Source organism: Danio rerio, chromosome 4, assembly GCF_052040795.2.
Source record: "Danio rerio strain M-AB ecotype USA chromosome 4, GRCz13ab, whole genome shotgun sequence".
In the NCBI taxonomy this organism is placed as follows: Eukaryota; Metazoa; Chordata; class Actinopteri; order Cypriniformes; family Danionidae; genus Danio; species Danio rerio.
This window is the reverse complement of record NC_141024.2, coordinates 68,704,494-68,730,928: the sequence shown is the minus strand read 5'-3', so window position 1 is coordinate 68,730,928 and position 26,435 is coordinate 68,704,494. Positions and strand designations below refer to the sequence as shown.

Sequence of the window (26,435 nt, the reverse complement as noted above, 5' to 3'; positions counted from 1 at the left end):
TGGCACGGTACAAATATCCCAGCATGCATTGCGGTATAAATAAATGTTGTATAATGGTCTAACAATTTTCTTTATTTGTGTTTGATTCTGCTGTTGTTTATGTTTAGACTTTCAGTTGCCTGTTTGTGAGTTAAACTGTTAATTTTGTTAGTTGTCACCATTATTGATGTCTCCTTTGAGTGCAATTTACACCATAGAGCAGTGTTATTGTCCAAGATATTCTGAAAAACTTCCAGAAATCATTGCCATATATAGACATATAATGTAAAACAATAGATTTAACATTGAATAGGAGCAGTACATTTTATTATACTAAATGAGAACAGACTCTGCCATTTAATAGCAACATGAACATCACCAGATCTTATTTAGGTTTTTGGCTGGCTTGTCACAACAAAGGAGCTTTTTAAACAAAGTTCTTAACAATTGCAGCAGCCAAAATATATAAATGTTAAAAATAACAGGGCTAAGAGCCCAACTAAAGCAAACTCTGTTCTCCATGATGGTGACGTAAAACTTTAACTTTTTCTCAAGAAGAACTTTAGTAGATGTTATACAAAAATACATGTATTAAGTAATAAGTGTAGCTGGTGATGATGTTTGTAGAGTTGTTTAATCATCCGCTGATCATTTAAATGATTTAATCATTTGTTGACCTTCAGGTTATTTCATTATAAAGCTGTGACTAAAGTTTTGTATGTTCTGTTCTTGTTTTTACCCTTCAGTATTTCTTCATTTGTTCATTGTTAATCCTCAATTATCATTTAATTAGTCAGTTAATTATTGAATTTACTTCAGCTTTGCTCCATGTTTCTTGAACACTCAGTAGTGTGGACACTTCAATAAAAACTGAAGTATATGCTCTGGGGTTTAAAGGGTTAAAGGTGTGAGAGTTAAAAACACAGTGTAAAAATGTATTTTCAAGAGTTCACACTTAGATATTGCTTGACAGCTGTAAGCAGGTTTGGCATGCTGTCCCGGGAGAGAACCCTGAGCTCGGAGATAGTTGAGCCCAGGGCTCCCGCCAGGTCCATAGAGCATGTGAGGGGAGTACGAGATCAGGTGGTTCTCGAGAGCTCCCCAAATGCATGAAGCTCGGGACAGCAGCCGTGTATTCGAAGAAACTCCCCAAAAGGCTTGAAATGCTATATCCAGCTGCTGGATATAGTTATTTGAAAAAGAAAAGGTAAAGAGGGCTCCTTTGGAGCAAAGGGTGAAACAGGTTCCTGCGGGAACCCGAGCAGAGTTGGCTTGGGCTGTGAATACTCCTGCTGGAGTAGAGATTAGGGGAGACCCCTGCGGGGGTCAGAGCCATGGGGTGGGCATATATATATATATATATATATATATATATATATATATATATATATATATATATATATATATATATATATATATATTTACATATATATAAATACATTTAAAAAATAAAAGATAAATGTGAGAAATAAACAAAAATAAACATAAATAAAAGCTAGGGCCGGGGAGGGTCGGTGACATGACTCGTGTCACAGCTCGGGGTTGGGTGAGCTATTTAGCTGGCTCCAGTAGGAGTCGGGAAAGATGAGGGGGAGGTGAAGACTCTTACTGGAGGGTGACGGGCGGTATAGGTGCTCTGGGGGTGTTCCTGCGGGAACAGAGCGTGAGGGTGACAGCACTATATATAAATTCATATTTATATGCGTGGGTGCATATAGATATAAATTTATATAAATAAAATCAAACAGAGAGAAAAATAAATAGTGCTATACTATATGTCTTTATGGACAAGGGGGCCTGGGCAGGGAGAGAACTCCTGCTGGAGTTAGGTGAGTGAAAAGGGGGAGAAGGCTGAGTGCAAATCAGCTGGAAGGAAGAAAGGAAGCTAGATGGCTGGGTCATGCCCGCCCCCTTGGGAGATTGGGTAGTTCCTCTTCTCTCGGGAAGCTGGTATGGTTGGGTCGTATTCTCTCCCTGGACTAGGCCCATGCCCTTGGCCGCTGGGATTACTGCATCTGCTGTTGAGGGTCATCTGAGCTTCCCTGAGATGGCTGTGGCTGAGTCAGATATAGGATTTGAAGGCGTCGGGAGACCACCTTCCTAGTGTTTGTATGTGTTGTTACGATAGCCCTTTGTGTGCTGCTGTGGTGGTGGCTCCAATTCTGAATGAGTGACTGGATTATGAATCTGGTGGGAAGCCTGAATAGTCCTATGACTTTAAGGTGTTTTGAAACCAAAAATGTTATTGAACGGAATGTGTGGATGTGTTGAGCAGTGAGAAACTGATGAGGTGTTCTGGGGTAACTTAAAATGTGTAAATAAATGCTGACGCAAATTGTGTATGCTGTGGTTATGGGATTATCATTTTAAAAGGAGAGGTGGAGTCAGCTGCGGCTCTGCTTCTGATACCAGTTTCTGAAAATAAAGCAAAAAGAGAGTCAGCGATTTCCTATGCAACTAGGAACATGTACAGCAGTAATTTATTTATTTTTTTCAGAATGTATGGACGATATTGCCCGTTAGAAGCGCATCGGCGGCCCTGATAATATACCCCACGAAGGGGGCAGCATCTGTGTAAAAAGGATATACTGAGGATGAAATTGGATAGCTAATAAATGAATGGCTTCTATTCCAGCGCTTAAGGAAGGAAGCATAAGCAGGTCGCATGCTTTAAGCGCCACCTGATGGTTACAAACCTTTATGAATTTCTTTTCTGTTAAACCAGGAGTCACCAAATATGGTACCGGTGGGCACCAGGTAGCCCACGAGGCTCTCGTGTGTTGCTCACAGGCCTGTTCTAAAATAGCTCACCATAACGCCACTTACAAGTAAGCTTTCTCTAATATAGAAGTAATCATTTAAAAATGTAAATATTTGCAAAGATAAATAAAATAGTGTTGCACATTGATATATTAATTACAGGGTATTTCCTACCCTGTTAAATCATTGTTGGTAACTTTGAGAGAATCATAACATGATCAGTGACTTCACCTGGATGAATATTATTAATTATTACCAAAAACTTAAATTATAATTATAAGTAAATTGAGCAATTTGTTATTTGAGAAGTGCTTATCAAACTGGTTGCCCTCCACGTTAATCGGTGCCCGAAAAGTAGCTCTTAGTTTCAGAGGTTGGTGACTCCCGTGTTAAAAGCTAAAGACAACATTTTGAAGAAAGCTGAAAACCTGTAACCATTGACTTTCACAGGAATAAATACTAAGGAAGTCAATGCGGCTGTCCGTAGTGCCCAGCCACAATTCATGACACTTCGTTTTCTGCCGCGCCGCGGAGCTCTATTTGTATAATTGATTAGTTTATTTGATAAAGTATGAATGCGTGAGTCTGGTGTGCATTAATCTACTATTCTCTGTCGTAAGCGCGCCGCGTCACCGCGCCTCTGGTGCGCGACGCCCTTCAGGCAGAGTTTGTTACGGCCAAAATCGGATTTAGATCATTTCTCTTCTATTCCGGAGATTGCTGCTGCGACATGAAGTAGGTGACTGACGAAAAGGCATCCCTGCGTGATAATGCGCATGTGTGTTTGATGTTCTAAGATGGAGAGCAGTTTATGCTTAGCGTGATATTTCTTCCAGAATATAAAAGGGGACTAATTTGTCGATATATTCAAGTAGCTTATTAATGCTTGAAATTCTATCACTCCAAATTGATGCTTAAGAATTCTATAGAAGTGCTTAAGCCGGAGGTTCTTCCGCAATGAGAATGCAAATATTAGAAAACCGGTCACTAGTTTAGCTGGAGGATATTAAGGAGAGGGAAACGGGAAACTTGTAGATGAATTACGAGCAAACGCCGTAGTTATTGGCAAAATCCAGCGGATCGTTTTTAAGGCATAAATGTGTGGGCTACTTCTGCATCCGAATGTTAAACGGACTACGAAATATAATTGTGACCTCTGATTAATGCCAGAAATCGGGTGGCAGGTGTAATGTTGATTGCAACCGAGCGTTGCAGCCGTCTAGATTAGAGAGATTGCTTGATTTATAACGTGATAATTTAAACATATTCATCAGGCAGAATCATGCTGTTAAAGCTGAAAAGGGCAGAATTATGAGGAGATGAAAGAGCCGTTATTAGACGTTTTTAGAAAAGTTCTAATGCCCATTTCAGTAGGGCTGGTATGGATGTGCTTAACAGGGAATTGCTCTGTGATTTCTGGTTTAGTGTTGGTGGACGGCTAGTGAGGTTGTGGGAAGAGAGTGCCGAGATCGGCTGTGATCCAGTAGACGAAACCTGGAATGAGAAATTCAGAAAATTAGGTCAGTTACAAACGTAATTCAGTAAAAGCATAAACATATTGACAAAAGTCGACAAGTAATTTCTGTTTTTACTAGGCTTAGCACTTGGCTGACGGCGTATGCACCGCCGCAGTAGCTGCGAGCTTGTAAAAATGAGAGGGGAAAAGCAATGATACGCAAGGTAGAGGGGCGGGGTGCGTAGCCCGTAGGTGGTAAGGAATCGCTGAAAGAGGAGGACTGGAGTGTGCACTGGAATCGGGAGCTGCAGGCTGGAAGAGGTGAGGTGGAATTCCCAAGAATTGCTTTATTGTCTGGGAGATTGGTTTTATCCGTGTTTAGAATTATGATTGCTGCAATATGTCCAATCCAATATTGCTTTTTAATCCTGTCCTTGATTCTCCGGGGAGGCGGAGAGATTGCGGGTTTAATGTCTGTTTAGGATAGGGGGTGTGGCAGGAGCGTGTTATGTCCTGGGGGAGGCGGTGAAGACGTGGATTCGCAAGTGTTTTGAGTTTAATGCAGCGGCTTTGAATTGTGGTCCCGGCGTCTAGGAGTTTGGAGGAGTTCAGTGACAGTCGTTGGATATGAGAGACGCATGATGATGCTGGAGAAGGTACGTAGCGGAGCTACGGCCTCTTGTTGGAGCCTCGGTCTCGAGCTGACTTTCATGCTGGGCTGGTTGTTGTTAAGACGGGGCTGGTGTTTCATGGAGCGCAGAGCTTTCTTTCTTGTATGTAGCTGCGCTGATGCTGTTGTGATCTCCGCCGCCGTCGCTGTTGTTGTTGTTTTTGTCATTTTTTGTAGTTGCTGACGATGGTAGTAAAGGTGATGTGGTATTGTAGTTGAAGAATAGTAGGAGATGTGGAGGATCCGTTTTGTCCGTGAGTAACTTTTGGAGGAGCTAGAGCGGACCTGTCGTTTGTTTCTTCGGAAAACGAAGATAAGGGAGTAATGTCTAGCTAGGCTACTTATAGTGGGTTAGGATAGATCTGATTGGCTAACTAATGAGTGTAGATAGGTGGCCAGCTGCTGTCAATTATATCACGTGCTCCTCTCGAAATTAGTTTAAAAACTTCTCTTAACAGTAATATACTGTTAATTTACACTACGGAAATAGACTGTAAAAAAACAGTAGATTGCTGGCAACCACAGCTGTCAGTAGATTACCGTTAAATCAAGGAAAAAACAGTATTTTACTGTAAAACCTAAAGCTAATTTATTCTGTCCGTCACCGTTGTGGAGGAGAGTAGAGCCAGTGTATGAGTTAAAGATGAACAATGAACTGCTGATGTTATTCTGCATGTTTCTCTATTTAAAGATAGCGGCTGTTTAGTTGCTGATGCAGTCAGAATCTCTCTGGTGATTCCAGATTTACATGTATGTGTGCTGTTGTGAAAAATAAGACATTAGAGTTAAACCGAACTTTTCTAATTAACTAAAAAAAGTTATCATTATAAGTATGCTTCTAAGCATATATAGCACATTACTTCATAAACTCATTCAGCAGTTGCTTTCAGTGAGCAAAATGAGTTCACTTGAGTATTATGTAAATCAATGTACACTGTAAAAAATTGCTGTTAAAAAAACGGTCAGATTCTACGGTAAAATAATGTTTTTTTAACTAAAACAGTAATATTCTGTTAAAAACAGTGCATTCTGGGTAACATTTTTGTTTTCGAGAAAGTAACCAACTGCAGAAAACTGTGAGCTAACAGAGTTCAGATTCGATGTTTTGAAGTCTGTGTTTGAAATCACACTTTGTGTCCTTGTTCACTATTTCATACACTAGTTAACTAATATAGTTCACCTGACAGTTAATGAACACTAATGAGTGAACTCAGACACTGATGAACACCTGCTGTTAATAATTACAATTACTGAAGAAAATAAACAAGAAATACAAACAGTGACTTGAGTTACAACATTAAATAAAATCAAATCAAATAAAACAGCTTCAGTCTCAGCAGAGGATCATTAAACAACTCCACAAACAACAGCAGACACACACTTATTACTGACTGATTTGACTTCCATACTATTCTCATTGAGATCCAACAGAAATTAAGGTGTTTTTTGTGTCACCGTAATGGAGTGAGGGGCTGGTTTAGTTGGGCTCTTCACCCTTGAACTTATTAATTCAGACTCTCCAATTACTATAATAAAGAGTTAACAAAATGCTTGTATTATAGCAATCAAGTTGGAAAGTCATTAAATAGAGAAATCTATTTATCTGAAATTAGTTCTGATAAGTGTTTTTGTTATAAATCTGGAAGAAGGGTCTCATGCAATAGATTTTATGCTTAGTTGCAGCTATTGATTTAAATAATGAGAAGTGGAAACAGAAAAGATACCTCTGCAATTACTTAACAGTTAAGAAATAACATATAAAAACAGTTCAGTTATGACAAATACACACTCAGACCTGATGAATCTGACCTTGTATCTCAACAATGGTAACATCTCAAATGTTTCATGCTGCAATGCATGCTGGGAGTGGCACGGTACAAATATCCCAGCATGCATTGCGGTATAAACAAATGTTGTATAATGGTCTAACAGTTTTCTTTATTTGTGTTTGATTCTGCTGTTGTTTATGTTTAGACTTTCGGTTGCGTTAAACTGAACAGTTAAACTGTTAATTTTGTTAGTTGTCACCATTATTGAGGTTCATATGCTGATTATTGATGTCTCTTTGAGTGCGATTTACACCATAGAGCAGTGTTATTGTCCAAGATATTCTTAAAAACTTCCAGAAATCATTGCCATATATAGACATATAATGTAAAACAATAGATTTAACATTGAACAGGAGCAGTAAATTTTATAATACTAAATGAGAACAGACTCTGCCATTTAATAGCAACATGAGCATCACCAGATCTTTTTTAGGTTTTTGGCTGGCTTGCCACAACAAAGGAGCTTTTCAAACAAAGTTCTTAACAATTGCAGCAGCCAAGATATATAAATGTTAAAAATGACAGGGCTAAGAGCCCAACTAAAGCAAACTCTGTTCTCCATGATGGTGACGTAAAACTTTAACTTTTTGTTAAGAAGAACTTTAGTAGATGTTATACAAAAATACATGTATTAAGTAATAAGTGTAGCTGGTGATGATGTTTGTAAAGTTGTTTAATCATCCGCTGATCATTTAAATGATTTAATCATTTGTTGTTCTTCAGGTTATTTCATTATAAAGCTGTGACTAAAGTTTTGTATGTTCTGTTCTTGTTTTTTCCCTTTAGTATTTCTTCATTTGTTCATTGTTAATCCTCAATTATCATTTAATTAGTCAGTTAATTAATGAATTTACTTCAGCTTTGCTACATGTTTCTTGAACACTCAGTAGTATGGACACTTCAATTAAAATTGAAGTATATGCTCTGGGGTTTAAAGGGTTAAAGGTGTGAGAGGTAAAAACACAGTGTAAAAATGTATTTTAACAGTAATATACTGTTAATTTACACAACGGAAGTAGACTGTAAAAAAACAGTATATTGCTGGCAACCACAGCTGCCAGTAGATTACCGTTAAATCAAGGAAAAAACAGTATTTTACTGTAAAACCTGAAGCAAATTTCTTCTGTCTGTCACCGTTGTGGAGGAGAGTAGAGCCAGTGTATGAGTTAAAGATGAACAATGAACTGCTGATGTTATTCTGCATGTTTCTCTATTTAAATATAGCGGCTGTTTAGTTGCTGATGCAGTCAGAATCTCTCTGGTGATTCCAGATTTACATGTATGTGTGCTGTTGTGAAAAATAAGACATTAGAGTTAAACCGAACTTTTCTAATTAACTAAAACAAGTTATCATTATAAGTATGCTTCTGAGCATATATAGCACATTACTTCATAAACTCATTCAGCAGTTGACCAAGTTGAGGCAGTTGCTTTCAGTGAGCAAAATGAGTTCACTTGAGTATTGTGTAAATCAATGTAGTCCATGTATTTTTACAGCAACATACTGTAAATAACAGTACATTGCTGGCAACTGCAGCTGCCAGTATTTTACTGTTTTTTAACGGGACAATTTTTAACAGTGTAAAGTGTACTCTGATTTAATATAATGACATAAGTTCAACAGCTATATTAAAAAGTAAAGGTGAGATGGGACATCCTTGATGGATTAATCTTTTGATGTAAACTCTAGGAGATGATCCTGAATTCAGGGATTTACTACTGAATATATCAGTATAGAACATGGAAATTACCCTACAAAAGCTCGGACCAAACCCAAAAGTTTCTAAAGACTTTCTAAAGACAAAAAAGGATGCTCAAGGGTATCAAATGCCTTGAAAAAGTCTAGAAATAGAAATAAACTTGTCTGAGGAATTAAATAATCGAGCATATCAAGTATCATTCTGAATAATTCTCCCTTTAATACATTAAAAATAAAAGATAATACAATAAAAAATAAATTTAATACAATAAAAGCTGATTGTGTTTCATTAATTATCTCGCCTATACCTTTTTTTGAGTCTATTGGCAAATACATGAGAGAGCAATTTAAAATCATTGGACAAAAGAGTTATGGGTCTCCAATTATTTAAAAATAATTTGTCTTTGCTTGGCTCTGGAACTAAAATTATTAAAATCTGCTTCATAGAAGTCGATAGTTCTGCTTTGTCTTTACTTTTCTTAAGTGCTTCAAACGCTAAAAATCTCATCTCTGGCCAAATATGTTTATAAAACTCAACTGTAATTCCGTATATGCCTGGATTTTCAATTGGACATTTTAGAAATAGCAACATCAAGTTCAGAGATAACAATGTCAGATTCCATTATTTCACGGAAGCTGTCATCTATAATAAAAACTTTATCTTTTAAAAAGGAAAAGAAAAAGTCACAATCACTCTCATTAAATTTTGATTCATATATTAACATGAATAGATGTGATCATCAATCAAAGTTTTCTCTTCACTTACATCGTTATCTATGCTACGTTTATTAATAGTTTTTGAAGCTTGCCTATGCTTTACTAAATTTAAAAAAATATATGAAGAATTTTTCTCCCCCTCCTCTATCCATTTCACTCTAGATCGTAAAGCTCCTTTAGCTTTCTCTGTATAGTAGTCATCCAACTCTGATGGCAAAATACGAAGTTCATTTTGTTCTATATCTTCAAGAAAATCTTTATCACCAACAATCATTTAATCTAGATAAAACTGTTAACTGTCTTTTTTTCTAACAGAGGAAAACAATAGCTCATTACAGCAGAGCCATTTTTAACTTGATTTATTTTTAATTTGAGAAAAGCATGTGGCAAAAGAAAAAGAAAACCAAGCGGCAAATAGGGAGAAAAGCATTTGCCAAATGCTTATTTAAAAAGCTGTTTAAAATGTGTTTTGTGATTTATTAATACAATTTTTTACTGTTTGATTAATCAGCCTTTAAAACATGAATTAAATAAAAATACAGTAATAAAAGTGTCTATTTATTTATACATTTAAAATGTTTTTGTAATGCATTGTTTTATTGCCTAATTAAATGACTTTTAACCATCTGGGGTCTGAGGGTGTTTTGGGGCTCTGGAGAAGTTTTGACATGCACTGACATTTGTGTTGTTTTCAGTATCTTAAAAACATTTTAATGGCTAATGTGTGATAACACTGTAAACGGCACAAGTTGGTTTACAATAATACCTAAGCAGCATGTTTGTATGTGTTTGTGTTTTTGAGAAAGAAATGTTTATGCGTGTTTAGTGAAAAACTAAAATTTTGAAATCCCTGAAACAAGGCCGTGAAACACACAGAGAACATTTGTGCACAAGACTTTTGAGAACTGGATCTGGTAGTCTAGTGTTTTTGCTTCAAAATGATGTGAGAATCATCTTGTTCACTTACTCACAAAAAAACAATTCTATGAATTAAAATTTCTAAGTCACTTTTTGTGTGAAAATAGTTTATGCGAGAAGGCGTGAACTATCATTACTATGCAGTGAGTCACACCAGAGAAGACAAAGACCTGCATAATGAGCCATCAGACAGGTATGTGACTAAGAGTTTCAAGAAAGAATCTGAGAAAAAATAAGTTTATTTATATATTTTTATTTTTATATTATTTTTATATTGTGCTTCTTCACCCGTGTAGCATGCCATCGTTCAAACAAAATAAGTAACTATAATAAAGCTTGTCGTTTGATGCCATGTCTCGGGGAGCGTTTACATCATCACCTGGCTGGCTCACCTCAGTTCATTTCCATATGAAATGCGCCTTCACTGCGGGCGGGATCACGTTCGCTGTAATGAGGCGACAGGAGAATCAGTACCTGCCCTTACTTTTATACGAATTACTTGAAAGATTATTTGTTTTCGACTTATATTGGTTAATGCAAAAGTAGACATATCAAGCTTTCTTTAGAAACATCTCACATGTTTCTTTGTCGAGTATTTGCTGAGTTTTAGTTCATTTTAATGACGTGTTTTTCCTGACACAGTCTACTGTTGCGCGCTCCTCATGCAGGCTGTTTGTAATGTCAAAGCTTCGTGGGCGTGGTCACATTAACTCTAATGAGCTCAGACTGAGAAGCTAGACATAGCGTTGCTTTCATACTGATTACTTTATCAAACAATATTTGTTTTCAACATGCATAGCTGCGTTTAAAAGTAGACACTTCAAGCTTTATAAAGATATGTGTCTCGTGTCTGGGTGTATTGTTTTCGCGGAGTTTCAGCGCATTTTGCTGACACGTTTCTAAAAACAGTTCACGGAGAGAGAAAAGACAGAATGCCTACACTGTTTATTATCCTAGATTTGCAAAAGCACACACATTTGTTTTTGTTGTGAGTGTACACTTTTAAAAAGAAGACACCTAACAGATTCGATTGATGTATTGATCTTATATGTACGATCAAAACTGAAAGTGTAATTTAGGTTCATTTCAGCTCAATGAGGTAAAAACTTGTCAGAACGCGTATACGCTGTCTTCGACCCCAGGGGGTTAAAAACACAATTTAAACATATCTATTTATTTGTCCATTTAAATTGTGATTTATGTATTCACATTTTTATGCTGGGCGAAGCAGTGGCGCAGTAGGTAGTGCTGTCGCCTCACAGCAAGAAGGTCGCTGGTTCAAGCCTCGGTTCAGTTGGTGTTGCTGTGTGGAGTGTGATTGCTGCAACGCTGTTACCCAGAGCTGGAAGAGTAGCAACACAAAACAGGATTTGTAATGGACGAGAATCGGACTACGGTCTTCCGCGTGGCAGGGTGAGAAATCAACCACTGAACAACCAATGCTGATATGTTTAAGCTGCAGCCCTAGTGGGGTGTGACTGCTGCAAGGCTGATACCCAGAGCTGGAAGAGTAGCAACACAAAACAGGAATTGCATTGACCGGGAATCGGACCCGGGTCTCCCGCGTGGCAGGCAAGAATTCTACCACTGAACCACCAATGCTGATAAGCTTTTCCTGCAGCCCTAGTGGGGTGTGATTGCTGCAAGGCTGTTACCCAGAGCTGGAAGAGTAGCAACACAAAACAGGAAAAGCATTGGGTGGGAATTGGACCCGGGTCTCGCGTGTAGCAGGCAAGGTTCCTACCACTGAACCACCAATGCTGACCTATGTTGTTCCTTGCCTTTGTATTGTGTGAGTGCTAAAGGGCCGTCAACCAGAGCTGAAAAAGGAGCCACACAAAACTGCATTTGTATTAGCCAGGAATCGACTCAAGGTCTCCCGCGTTGCAGGCGAGATTTCTACCACTGAACCAGCAATGATGATATGCTTATACTCCAGCCCTAGTGGGTTGTGATTGCTGCAAGGCTGTTACCCAGAAATGGAAGAGTAGCAACACAAAACAGCACTTGCATTGGCCAGGAATCGGACCCGGGTCTCCCGCGTGGCAGGTGAGAATTCTACCACTGAACCACCAATGCTGATATGCTTACACTGCAGCCCTAGTAGGGTGTGATTACTGCAAGGCTGTTACCCAGAGCTGGAAGAGTAGCTACACAAAACAGGAATTGTAATGGACGGGAATCGGACCATGGTCTTCTGTGTGGCAGGCAAGCAATCTACCACTGAACCAACAAAGCTGACTTGCTTATACTACAGCCCTAGTGTGGTGTGATTGATGCAAGGCTGTTACCCAGAGCTGGAAGAGTAGCAACACAAAACAGGAATTGCATTGGCCGGGAATCGGACCCGGGTCTCCCGCGTGGCAGGCGAGAATTCTACCACTGAACCACCAATGCTGACCCATGTTCTCCCTTGCCTTTGTGTTGTGTGAGTGCTAAAAGGCCGTCAACCAGAGCTGAAAAAGGAGCCACACAAAACTGCACATGTTTTAGCCGGGAATCGACTCTAGGTCTCCTACGTGGCAGGCGAGCATTCTACCACTGAACCACCAATGCTGATATGCTTATTCTGCAGCCCTAGTGGGTTGTGATTGCTGCAAGGCTGTTACCCAGAGCTGGAAGAGTAACAACACAAAACCACACTTGCATTGGCCGGGAATCGGACCTGGGTCTCCCGCATGGCAGGTGAGAATTCTACCATTAAACCACCAATGCTGATATGCTTATAATGGATCCCTATTGGGGTGTGATTGCTGCAAGGCTGTTACCCAGAGCTGGAAGAGTAGCAACACAAAACAGGAAATGCATTGGCCAGGAATCGGACCCGGGTCTCCCGCGTGGCAGGCGAGAATTCTTCCACTGAACCACCAATGCTGACTGATGTTGTGTTTTGCCTTTTTGTTGTGTGAGCGCTAAAAGGCCGTCAACCAGAGCTGGAAGAGTAGCAACACAAAATAGGAATTGGAATGGACGGGAATCTGACCAGGGTCTTTCACAGGGGAGGCGAGAAATCTACCACTGAACCACCAACGCTGATATGGTTATTCTGCAGCCCTAGTGGGGTGTGATTGATGCAAGGCTGTTACCCAAAGCTGAAAGAGTAGCAACACAAAACAGCACTTGCATTGGCCGGGAATCAGACCCGGGTCTCCCGCGTGGCAGGCGAGAATTCTACCACTGAACCACCAATGCTGATATGCTCATATTGCCGCCCTAGTGGGGTGTGATTACTGCAAGGCTGTTACCCAGAGCTGGAAGAGTAGCTACACAAAACAGGAATTGTAATGGACAGGAATCGGACCATGGTCTTCTGTGTGGCAGGCAAATAATCTACCACTGAACCAACAATGCTAACATGCTTATACTACAGCCCTAGTGGGGTGTGATTGATGCAAGGCTGTTACCCAGAGCTGGAAGAGTAGCAACACAAAACAGGAATTGCATTGGCAGGGAATCGGACCCGGGTCTCCCGCGTAGCAGGCGAGAATTCTACCACTGAACCACCAATGCTGACCCATCTTCTTCCTTACCTTTGTGTTGTGTGAGTGCTAAAAGGCCGTCAACCAGAGCTGAAAAAGGAGCCACACAAAACTGCACTTGTATTAGCCAGGAAGCAACTCAAGGTCTACCCCGTGGCAGGCGAGAATTCTACAACTAAACCACCAATGCTGATATGGTTTTACTGCAGCCCTAGTGGGCTGTGATTGCTGCAAGGCTGTTACCCAGTGCTGGAAGAGTAGCAACCAAAATCAGAAGGTGCATTGGCCGGGAAACAGACCTGGGTCTCCTGCGTGGCAAGCAAGAATTCTACCACTGAACCACCAATGCTGATATGCTTATTCTGCAGCTCTAGTGGGTTGTGATTGCTGGAAGGCTGTTACCCAGAGCTGGAAGAGTAACAACACAAAACAGGAATTGGAATGGACGGGAATCGGACCAGGGTCTTCCGCGTGGCAGGCGAGAAATCTACCACTGAACCACCAACGCTGATATGGTTATTCTGCAGCCCTAGTGGGGTGTGATTGATGCAAGGCTGTTTTTCCAGAGCTGGAAGAGTAGCAACACAAAACCACACTTGCATTGGCCGGGAATCGGACCTGGGTCTCCCGCATGGCAGGTGAGAATTCTACCACTGAACCACCAATGCTGATATGCTTATACTGGATCCCTATTGGGGTGTGATTGCTGCAAGGCTGTTACCCAGAGCTGGAAGAGTAGCAACACAAAACAGGAAATGCATTGGCCAGGAATCGGACCCGGGTCTCCCGCGTGGCAGGCAAGAATTCTTCCACTGAACCACCAATGCTGACCGATGTTGTGTTTTGCCTTTTTGTTGTGTGAGTGCTAAAAGGCTGTCAACCAGAGCTGGAAGAGTAGCTACACAAAACAGGAATTGCATTGGCCGGGAATAAGACCCAGGTCTCCCACGCGGCAGGTGAGAATTCTACCACTGAACCACCTATGCTGACCGAAGTTGTTTTTTTGGCTTTGTGTTGTGTGAGTACTTAAAGGCCGTCAACCAGAGCTGAAAAAGGAGCCACACAAAACCACACTTGTATTAGCTGTGAATTGACTCTAGGTCTACTCTGTGGCAGGCGAGGATTCTGCCACTGAGCCATCAATGCCTACCGATATAGTTTTTTGCCTTTGTAGTGTGTGAGTGCTAAAAGGCCGTCAAACAGAGCTGAAAAAGGAGCCACAAAAAAACGCACTTGTATTAGCCAGGAATCGACTCTAGGCCCACCGCGTGGCAGGTGAGAATTTTACCACTGAACCACCAATGCTGATATGGTTTTACTACAGCCCTAGTGGGGTGTGATTGCTGCAAGGCTGATATCCAGAGCTGGAAGAGTAGCAACACAAAACAAGATTTTCATTGGCCGGGAATCGGACTTGGGTCTCCCGCGTGGCAGGCGAGAACTCTACCACTGAGCCACCAATGCTGACCCATGTTCTTCCCTGCCTTTGTGTTGTGTGAGGGCTAAAAAGACGTCAACCAGAGCTGAAACAGGAGCCACACAAAACCGCGCTTGTATTAGTCGGGAATCGACTCAAGGTCTCCCGCGTAGCAGGCGAGAATTCTACCACTGAACCACCAATACTGATATGCTTTATTGCGCCCCTAGTGGGGTGTGATTGCTGCAAGGCTGTTACCCAGAGCTGGAAGAGTAGTAATACAAAACACAAACTGCACTGGCTGGGAATCGGACCCGGGTCTCCCTCGTCTCAGGCGAGAATTCTACCACTGAACCACCAATGCTGAAATGCTTATTTTGCAGCCCTAGTGGGGTGCGATTGATGCAAGGCTGTTACCCAGAGCTGGAAGAGTAGCTACACAAAACAGGAATTGTAATGGATGGGAATCGAACCAGGGTCTTCTGTGTGGCAGGCAAGAAATCTACCACTGAACCACCAATGCTGATAAGCTTTTACTGCAGCCCTAGTGGGGTGTGATTGCTGCAAGGCTGATACTCAGAGCTGGAAGAGTAGCAACACAAAACAAGAATTGCATTGACCAGTAATCGGACCCAGGTCTCCTGCGTGGCAGGTGAGAATTCTACCACTGAACCACCAATGCTGATATGCTTATGGTACAGCCCTAGTGGGGTGTGACTGCTGCAAGGGTGTTACCCAGAGCTGGAAGAGTAGCAACACAAAACAGGAAATGCATTGGCTGGGAATTGGACCCGGGTCTCGCGCGTGGCAGGCAAGGTTTCCACCACTGAACCACCAATGCTGACCCATGTTCTTCCTTGCCTTTGTGTTGTGTGAGTGCTAAAAGGCCATCAACCAGAGCTGAAAAAGGAGCCACACAAAACTGCATTGTTATTAGCCAGGAATCGACTCAAGGTCTCCCACGTGGCAGGCGAGATTTCTACCACTGAACCAGCAATGCTGATATGCTTATACTGCAGCCCTAGTGGGTTGTGATTGCTGCAAGGCTGCTACCCAGAGATGGAAGAGTAGCAACACAAAACAGGAATTGCATTGGCCGGGATTCGGACCCGGGTCTCCCGCGTGGCAGGCGAGAATTCTACCACTGAACCACCAATGCTGACCCATGTTCCTCCTTGCCTTTGTGTTGTGTGAGTGCTAAAAGGCCGTCAACCAGAGTTGAAAAAGGAGCCACACAAAACTGAATTTGTATTAGCCAGGAAGCGACTCAAGGTCTACCGCGTGGCAGGTGAGAATTCTACAACTAATCCACCAATGCTGATATGGTTTTACTGCAGCCCTAGTGGGTTGTGATTGCTGCAAGCCTGTTACCCAGTGCTGGAAGAGTAGCAACCAAAATCAGAAGGTGCATTGGCCGGGAAACGGACCTGGGTCTCCCGCGTGGCAGGCAAGAATTCTACCACTGAACGACCAATGCTGACCCATGTTGTTTCTTTGCCTTTATGTTGTGTGAGTGCTAAAAGGCCGTCAACCAGAGCTGAAAAAGGAGCCACACAAAAATGCATTTGTATTAGCCAGGAATCGACTCAAGGTCTCCCGCGTGGCAGGCGAGATTTCTACCACTGAACCAGCAATGCTGATATGCTTATGTTGCAGCCCTAGTGGGTTGTGATTGCTGCAAGGCTGTTACCCAGAGCTGGAAGAGTAGCAACACAAAATAGGAACTGTAATGGACGGGAATCTGACCAGGGTCTTTCACAAGGGAGGCAACAAATCTACCACTGAACCACCATTGCTGATATGCTTATTCTGCAGCCCTAGTGGGGTGTGATTGATGCAAGGCTGTTACCCAAAGCTGGAAGAGTAGCAACACAAAACAGCACTTGCATTGGCCGGGAATCGGACCCAGGTCTCCCTCGTGGCAGGCGAGAATTCTACCACTGAACCACCAATGCTGATATGCTTGTACTGCAGCCCTAGTGGGGTGTGATTGCTGCAAGGCTGTTACCCAGAGCTGGAAGAGTAGCAACACAAAAAAGGAATTGCATTGGCTGGGAATCGGACACGGGTCTCCGGCATGGCAGGTGAGAATTCTACCACTGAACCACCAATGCTGATATGCTTATGGTGCTGCCCTAACGGGGTGTGATTGCTGCAAGGCTGTTACCAAGAGCTGGAAGAGTAGCAACACAAGAGAGGAATTGCATTGGACAGAAATCGGCCTCGGGTCGCCCGCAAGGCAGGCAAGAATTCTACCACTGAACCACTAATGCTGACCCATGTTCTTCCTTGCCTTTGTGTTGTGTGAGTGCTTAAAGGCCTTCAACCAGAGCTGGAAGAGGAGCCACACAAAACAGCAATTGCATTAGCAGGGAATCGAACCCAGGTTTCCCACATGGCAGGCAAGATTTCTACCAAAACCACCAATGTTGATATGGTTATGCTACTGCCCTAGTGGGGTGTGATAGCTGCAAGGCTGTTAGCCTTCCAGCTGGAACAGTAGCAACACAAAACAAGAATTGCATTGGTCGGGAATCAGACTCGGATCTCCTGCATGGCAGGCGAGAATTCTACCACTGAACCACCAATACTGACCAATGTTGTTTCTTGCCTTTGTGTTGTGTGGCTGCCACAAGGCTGTTACTTGCAGCTGGAAGAGTAGCAACACAAACGAGCAACTGCATTGGCCGGGAATCGGACCTGGGTTTCCCGCCTGGCAGGGGAGAATTCTACCACTGAGCCTCCAATCCTGAAACACATGTTCTCCTGCTGAAGGATTCGGATTTCTGCTTTCCAATCTGTCTCATCATGGACCAACGTTTATCCTTTTTTCATCATCTTGTTACTTATGATTTTTTTTTATTAAATATAATTATATCATCATTGGAATGAGTATTTACTGTGAAATGATTTTAATTAATGAATAAGTTAACACATTGCTTAATATAAGAATGTTCAGTGCATTTGCCTGTCTCTTTATAACTTTTTTCAGAAGCCACCAAACTAGGTCAGAGGTCACAGAGACCTTAAGTGGATCTGAGGGCTGAGGACTGGAATCAAATGTCTCTATTGTTATTTCTATGAGTTAATACTATCTAAAATGTCTAAAGTGATTTTGCTGTTTTTACGGTTAATTATTTTAAAGTGATTCTACTTTTTATTCAAGATAGACTTTGTATAGTAAGATTATAACTGCCTGAATGTAGATTATACAAATTTTTAACCAGTTTTGATAAAGATGGCTGAGAGTACACTCAGCCTTGAATAAGAAACAGATTACACTTTAGGTGTGTGTGTGTTGATCCGTTTCACAGGTCTGTAGTCAGCTTCAATCAGTCTAAGGGATGTCTGACATTTATGCTTAAAGGTGCAGCAGGTGATTATCTTCAGAAACAATTTTTGTTCTGGTTGAAAGTCTCTTCATAGTCCAATAGTAATGATTACAGTAAATTATCTAAATGTGTTTATATGTATTTTTTTATCCTGGGTAAAGCATAAACCTAAAAAAATGTTCATCCAATTAAATAGAGTCGGACTATAATCTCCCATAATTCCGATAAGCAGGTCAGGCTGTCTGTCAGCAAATGTAGATTCGGACTTCTGCGCATCTGTTCACGCAGATACGCCATTAGCGTGTGGCCGTCTGCATAAGCCCGTCTGCATAAGTTCCAGCTCACGAGACGGACCGGGAGAAATCAAATACTGAATTGAAACTTTTAAAAACCTGAATCAATATTGGAGTTACTTTAGCACGCTGGAGGAAGGACAACACCATGGTTGAAGTATTACTATTAGAGAGGTAATGTTCTGTTTTAAAACTATTGTAGTCAGGCTAAGCTGATGTTAGATTGTGTTGTGTTATGAATGACTTATATGCACAGACGTTTTGTTCAGCCACTAAAATCTCCCGGTGAAAGATTGATGTGATTATTTTCAGTTTCATAAGGTCATTTTACAGCATCGATAATGATTTATAGACAGATTTATATTTAGTTTAACAACAAAACATCAGTAAATAGTGCTATTCAGCCTAACCTGCTTTATTGAGCTGAAATTGCTTTTATATTAACTTTGGTCATTTTTGAACAATGATAGCCTTCCTATACTGTTTATCGCTACACTGAATATTCACTCTGAAATAGCATGTAAGTGTGGTTAAGTAATAAATGTAATTCCTGCATGGCGCTGGCACTAACTGGCAAATGACATGAACTAGTGGGGTTGTCTGTCTGCTGTTGTGACGCGGTGCGCGCGTTCGCGATTTCAGGGGGTGTGGCTTTAAATCACAGTCCCTCGCCGCCGTCCAAAGATAATATGCTAAGCGGTTAGCAATTTGGCAGATCACCTACTGCACCTTTAAGATATTGTTCAGAATATACGCACAAACCCCACGTGGAAATTCACCTAGTCTATCTGTGTTTTAACCAATCAGGCTATACCACCTATATGTATGACGCAGTTAATGACGTTATGTGAGAGTATAATTGTTATTGATTGGTGATTGTAAGCAGAGCAGCCTAGGAACTGATTGCGAGAGTTGAAGCTGGTTTCAGCTGATGAAACTGCAAACTATCTTCTGTAAACTTGATTTATTTATTTAAATCTCTGACTCTGGCTCTTTTTTATATACCTGACTGGTCATTCTTTGGGTTAAACTGTATACTATCCCTACAGTTTTGATGGACGCGTGGCACTTGTTTACTGGTGACACCATTGATCAATCAACAAAAAGAAATGTAGAAAGATTTAAAATATTATAGACTAGGGATGGTCTGTGGAGTAGTGGGTAGTAACGGAAAGCTGTTGGGTTCTCATTCAGACGTGAATGAAAGGCAAAATTTTGTGGTAGCTTTGTGTGGAATCCCCTTGTGAGCTGGTGCATTTTGCGGTACACCTATAACGATAGTAATAAGTATAACAGTAGTTAAGGGGTGTACCTCCTCCACCCAGAGTTAAGTACTCAGTGACGGGTGTGTAAGAGGCTTTTAGGACATTCTCGGGGATAAAACTTGGACTGGTTTTTATTTAGTAGTGGACTAAATTAACCCGAGATTGTATTTAGTTCCACCACTGCTATCTTGCTGTTTCACAGACAAAAGGGCCCGAATCCTAAGAATAGAGTAGGTCAGATTATTAGGGAAAGAAATAGTTAAATAAATAAATAAATTCTTAAATAACATCTTAATCGGTATCCATTAGATAGTAGTGGCCACAAAAGTCAGACAAGAAACCTAGAAATATTAGGGCGAGGTTGATTGATCAATGATGCACCAGGAGCAATCCCGAAAAAAATATGACCCTAACTGGATTGGACCGATCTGGACAGTTTCCACATCTTGGCATGGTTTGCAGATTAATCAAGCAAAAGCTAAGCGCTGTTAGTAAGATTTCATTCTCAATTTCTTGTTGCTTTTGGTGTTAAACTCTGATATAAAAAGAAACAGATGAGAGCAGAATGCAGTAAATGGCTCAGCTAAGCTCTTAGGTTTAAAATGATTTTAGAACCGATTTTAAGATAAAAAATGCCTTTGGCAATTAATTGTCAATGAAAAGCTAAAATCTAAATATTGAGTGTCTAGTAGCCAAAAACTAAGCACAGAAACTGACAGTAACATTATGGGAGTAAAGAATAGCGTATGTTTTGTCTTAGAAGATAAGATTCTGTGTGAGTGCACTGTTATCTTGATTTAGCCCTCACCATGACTTTTGACTTTTGGCTGTAAAAGTAACAGAGACATGTCTGTATAAAAAATGTGCCATGTAAGTCTGTGCAAACAAGCAGCTTTATGGTTGGATTTAAATATTTTTAGTAATATATAAGTAACATAAATGGGGGTTGAAATAATACTTTGATGGATGCAGTTAACCCCTGAAAGATCTAAAACTGTGGTTGACTGTAACAGCATTACTTTGAAAAAGCATGTCAACTCTGTTTTATATGTTTTAGGACGGGCTTGAGTAAAAGATTACAATAAAATTATGTTATTGAAGTTAATGTTATGTTTAATGTATGTTTAAATTGAGTAAACATACATTAACAGTTCTGGATTGCTCAAAACTCTCTTTCTCTCTCATTAGATATCAGCTATGAGCTGCTATCTGCCTGTTCCATGAAAACTGATAATCACAGTGTTCAGTTGGAAATGACATTATGTCAGAGTATAATTGTCATTGATTGGTGATTGTAAGCAGAGCAGCCTAGGAACTTATTGCGAGTGTTGAAGCTGGCTTCTGATGATGAAACTGCAAACTATCTTAGGTAAACTTGATTTATTTATTTATTTGAATCTCTGACTCTAGCTCTTCTTCATCTATCAGACTGGTCATTCTTTGGGTTAAACTGTAAACTATCCCAACAGCTAAAACCCTGCTCATGCACCATTTGGAATCGTAAAAAACCTTTTGTCTTTTCTCCTTTCTATCCTAGAGCCATGTTCCCACTTGTATCCCGTGCTTTACAGAGCTTTGGCCCTGTCAGTGCTAGGCACACTGATTGATGCAGTAGGTCACCAAGTTTATGGACGGGGGGAAATTAGAGTGTCAGGATAGCCTATGGCAAAGTCCCACTAAAGCAAGGGCTTTGGAAGTGCATTAGCACAACAAAACAAACGATCAGAGCATCCCACATTCATTTTCACCATGCATGTAGACTTTCCAGTTGACCCAGCAGCACCTCCCACGATTTGCTAAATCCATCCTCATGCACCATTTGGAATCGTGAAAAGCCTTTTGTCTTTTTTCATTTCTGTACTTTTACCCACGCACTAAAAAAGCAGAATGGAGTGCTTCACGGATTTGCGTGTCATCCTTTCGCAGGGGCCATGCTAATCGTCTCTGTATCGATCCTATTTTAGTATATGTGCCACCGTAGCGAGCACAGACCAGCGGTCAGGCTCAGGGCATATGTACGCCTCGAGTCCCAGCAATGTTCCTCCAGGGTGGTGGGAACCGGAGAGCCATGTTCCCACTTGTATGCCGTGCACTACAGAGCTTTGGCCCTGTCAGTGCTAGGCACACTGATTGATGCAGTAGGTCACCAAGTTTATGGACAGGGGGAAATTAGAGTGTCAGGATAGCCTATGGCAAAGTCCCACTAAAGCAAGGGCTTTGGAAGTGCATTAGCACAACAAAACAAACGATCAAAGCATCCCACATTCGTTTTCACCATGCATGTAGACTTTCCAGTTGACCCAGCAGCACCTCCCACGATTTGCTAAACCCATCCTCATGCACCATTTGGAATCGTGAAAAGCCTTTTGTCTTTTTGCATTTCTGTACTTTTACCCACGCACTAAAACAGCAATATGGATCGCTTAACGCATTTGCGTGTCATCCTTTCGCAGGGACCATGCTAATCTTCTCTGTATCAATCCAATTTTAGTATATGTGCCACCGTAGTGAGCACTCAGGCTCAGGGCATATGTACGCCTCGAGTCCCAGCAATGTTCCTCCAAGGTGGTGGGACCTGGAGAGCCATGTTCCCACTTGTATGCCGTGCACTACAGAGCTTTGGCCCTGTCAGTGCTAGGCACACTGATTGATGCAGTAGGTCACCAAGTTTATGGACGGGGGGAAATTAGAGTGTCAGGATAGCCTATGGCAATCCCACTAAAGCAAGGGCTTTGGAAGTGCATTAGCACAACAAAACAAATGATCAAAGCATCCCACATTCGTTGTCACCATGCATGTAGACTTTCCAGTTGACCCAGCAGCACCTCCCACGATTTGCTAAACCCATCGTCATGCACCATTTGGAAACGTGAAAAGCCTTTTGTCTTTTTTCATTTCTGTACTTTTACCCACGCACTAAAAAAGCAATATGGAGCGCTTCACGGATTTGCGTGTCATCCTTTCGCAGGGGCCATGCTAATCTTCTCTGTATCGATCCAATTTTAGTATATGTGCCACCGTAGCGTGCACAGATCAGCAGTCAGGCTCAGGGCATATGTACGCCTCGAGTCCCAGCAATGTTCCTCCAAGGTGGTGGGACCTGGAGAGCCATGTTCCCACTTGTATGCCGTGCACTACAGAGCTTTGGCCCTGTCAGTGCTAGGCACACTGATTGATGCAGTAGGTCACCAAGTTTATGGACAGGGGGAAATTAGAGTGTCAGGATAGCCTATGGCAAAGTCCTAGTAAAGCAAGGGCTTTGGAAGTGCATTGGTTGCACAACAAAGCAAACGATCAAAGCATCCCACATTCGTTTTCACCATGCATGTAGACTTTCCAGTTGACCCAGCAGCACCTCCCACGATTTGTGAAACCCATCCTCATGCACCATTTGGAATCGTGAAAAGCCTTTTGTCTTTTTTCATTTCTGTACTTTTACCCACGCACTAAAACAGCAATATGGAGCGCTTCACGGATTTGCGTGTCATCCTTTCGCAGGGGCCATGCTTATCTTCTCTGTATCGATCCAATTTTAGTATATGTGCCACCGTAGCGAGCACAGACCAGTGGTCAGGCTCAGGGCATATGTACGTCTCGAGTCCCAGCAATGTTCCTTCAAGGTGGTGGGACCCGAAGAGCCATGTTCCCACTTATATACCGTGCACTACAGAGCTTTGGCCCTGTCAGTGCTAGGCACACTGATTGATGCAGTAGGTCACCAAGTTTATGGACGGGGGGAAATTAGAGTGTCACGATAGCCTATGGCAATCCCACTAAAGCAAGGGCTTTGGAAGTGCATTAGCACAACAAAACAAATGATCAAAGCATCCCACATTCGTTTTCACCATGCATGTAGACTTTCCAGTTGACCCAGCAGCACCTCCCACGATTTGCTAAACCCATCCTCATGCACCATTTGGAAACGTGAAAAGCCTTTTGTCTTTTTTCATTTCTGTACTTTTACCCACGCACTAAAAAAGCAATATGGAGCGCTTCACGGATTTGCGTGTCATCCTTTCGCAGGGGCCATGCTAATCTTCTCTGTATCGATCCAATTTTAGTATATGTGCCACCGTAGCGAGCACAGATCAGCAGTCAGGCTCAGGGCATATGTACGCCTCGAGTCCCAGCAATGTTCCTCCAAGGTGGTGGGACCCGGAGAGCCATGTTCCCACTTGTATGCCGTGCACTACAGAGCTTTGGCCCTGTCAGTGCTAGGCACACTGATTGATGCAGTAGGTCACCAAGTTTATGGACAGGGGGAAATTAGAGTGTCAGGATAGCCTATGGCAAAGTCCCAGTAAAGCAAGGGCTTTGGAAGTGCATTGGTTGCACAACAAAGCAAACGATCAAAGCATCCCACATTCGTTTTCACCATGCATGTAGACTTTCCAGTTGACCCAGCAGCACCTCCCACGATTTGCTAAACCCATCCTCATGCACCATTTGGAATCGTGAAAAGCATTTTGTCTTTTTTCATTTCTGTACTTTTACCCACGCACTAAAACAGCAATATGGAGCGCTTCACGGATTTGCGTGTCATCCTTTCGCAGGGGCCATGCTAATCTTCTCTGTATCGATCCAATTTTAGTATATGTGCCACCGTAGCGAGCACAGATCAGCAGTCAGGCTCAGGGCATATGTACACCTCGAGTCCCAGCAATGTTCCTTCAAGGTGGTGGGACCCGAAGAGCCATGTTCCCACTTGTATGCCGTGCACTACAGAGCTTTGGTCCTGTCAGTGCTAGGCACACTGATTGATGCAGTAGGTCACCAAGTTTATGGACAGGGGGAAATTAGAGTGTCAGGATAGCCTATGGCAAAGTCCCAGTAAAGCAAGGGCTTTGGAAGTGCATTAGCACAACAAAACAAACGATCAAAGCATCCCACATTCGTTTTCACCATGCATGTAGACTTTCCAGTTGACCCAGCAGCACCTCCCACGAGTTCCTAAACCCATCCTCATGCACCATTTGGAATCGTGAAAAGCCTTTTGTCTTTTTGCATTTCTGTACTTTTACCCACGCACTAAAACAGCAATATGGAGCGCTTCACGGATTTGCGTGTCATCCTTGCGCCTCTTGCGGGAGAATCTTCGGTTCCCTTCCCGTTCCACAGTTCCACTTTCCCTTCTTCCTGATTGGCCCGACGTCTGGCTCGGGATTGGTCGACGCAAAGTTCCACAAAGCGTGCTTCCGAATTTGGTCATGTCATGTAGCGTGCCGTTGGCTCTTTGAGAAAGTTCCACTGAACGTGCGCTCCGATTGGCCGCTGGGCGGGACCTCCAGGAAGCGCGATTTATAAAGCGGTGCAGTGGATAGAGGAAGTTAAAAAGGAGACAAAACAGACTATAAAGACGACCACTTTTGTTGTAAATGTTTATTTTGCTTTACAAAAAATAGATATATACATGTATATGTTTTAGGGCTTTATGATAGCATAGAAAATCGCGATTATTTCTAAAATAACATTTTCCTAGACAAATGATTTTTTTTCTGTTATTAAATCATTTACTTAATAATATTAAGGGGTTGAAAAATATTGTTTAGATGCAATTAACTCTAATTCTAAAAATTATAAGTCTAAAAACACTGTCAAGGTGCAAACATTTAGTCTTTAAAACAATTAAGCAAGATAAATGTTTATTTTGTATAAAACAAATAGATATATACATGTATAAGTTTTAGGGCTTTATGATAGCATAGAAAATGCTATTATTTCTAAGATAACATTTCCCTACAAAAATGCATTTTTTTATCTGTGTTATTAAATCATTTACTTAATAATATTAAACAGTTAAAACATATTGTTCAGATGCAAATAACTAATTCTAAAAATTAAGTCTAAGTCTAAAAACACTGTAAAGGTGCAAACATTTAGTCTTTAAAACAAATAGGCAAGATATTCTGACTCTGATTGGCTGTTGTCATTTTCTTTTTTCTTCTTAACTTCTGCTATTAGTGTTTATTTACAGCTCTGGGTTAAGCTTTGAGCTGCTCTAGCAAATAGCCGAGCAGCAACTACTGGGAAGGTAGTTTATAAAATAATAATTTATCATATGTTTGTGATTATTTTTTTTTTAAAATATTGCATAAACTGTTGTGATAATAAAATAATTTTACGCTATATTGTACTGCCCTAATATGTTAAAAGTATAAATGGTTATATATTTTGTGTAAATAAACATTTTATTTCTAATCTCTGTGTACATTTCAGCTTTTTTTTTAAAAGATATTTGTTCAGTAGCTACAGTGTCCCAAGAGTGAGTTATCTGTTGTGACTCGAATAACTTTACACAATATTTATATTACACTTTTCATAATTTTTTTCTATTCATTTATTGCAAACAAGAGTTGAAAGATAAAATAAAACTTCCAAAAGTACACTGCGTACACATATTCATGTGGTTGCTTTAATGTTATCATTGTGTAATTTAAAGGATGGTAATATTAGGGTTCTGTTTATTATTCATAAACAAGTTATAAACTGTAGTTTAGCTAACAGTTAAAATAAAAATGGTATAAAATTATATTGTAAATTAAACTCGAGTAAATGTTCAATGTAAATGCAGTAACACCTAAAAATAATATGTGTATATGTAAATATAACTGTAAACATTGA

At 41.2% G+C, this 26,435-nt stretch overlaps 1 protein-coding gene and 8 non-coding genes across 9 annotated transcripts in view; all 9 read right to left on the bottom strand.

Moving 5' to 3' along the window:
• LOC101882744 (NLR family CARD domain-containing protein 3-like) overlaps positions 1-26,435 on the bottom strand; it is a 297,907-nt gene that overhangs the window by 9,265 nt on the left and 262,207 nt on the right. The gene's annotated exons all lie outside the window — the stretch shown is intronic.
• trnag-gcc (transfer RNA glycine (anticodon GCC)) lies at positions 12,355-12,425 on the bottom strand. Its single transcript has one exon. It is a non-coding gene; the product is annotated as a tRNA-Gly (tRNA).
• On the bottom strand, positions 16,013-16,083 carry trnag-gcc (transfer RNA glycine (anticodon GCC)). Its single transcript has one exon. It is a non-coding gene; the product is annotated as a tRNA-Gly (tRNA).
• Positions 21,696-21,802, bottom strand: LOC137495064 (U6 spliceosomal RNA). Its single transcript, XR_015485159.1, has one exon. It is a non-coding gene; the product is annotated as a U6 spliceosomal RNA (small nuclear RNA).
• LOC137495062 (U6 spliceosomal RNA) lies at positions 22,223-22,329 on the bottom strand. The gene has a single exon (XR_015485153.1). It is a non-coding gene; the product is annotated as a U6 spliceosomal RNA (small nuclear RNA).
• LOC137494901 (U6 spliceosomal RNA) lies at positions 22,738-22,844 on the bottom strand. Its single transcript, XR_015484924.1, has one exon. It is a non-coding gene; the product is annotated as a U6 spliceosomal RNA (small nuclear RNA).
• Positions 23,268-23,374, bottom strand: LOC137494927 (U6 spliceosomal RNA). The gene has a single exon (XR_015485011.1). It is a non-coding gene; the product is annotated as a U6 spliceosomal RNA (small nuclear RNA).
• Positions 23,793-23,899, bottom strand: LOC137494593 (U6 spliceosomal RNA). The gene has a single exon (XR_015489565.1). It is a non-coding gene; the product is annotated as a U6 spliceosomal RNA (small nuclear RNA).
• On the bottom strand, positions 24,323-24,429 carry LOC137494763 (U6 spliceosomal RNA). Its single transcript, XR_015489554.1, has one exon. It is a non-coding gene; the product is annotated as a U6 spliceosomal RNA (small nuclear RNA).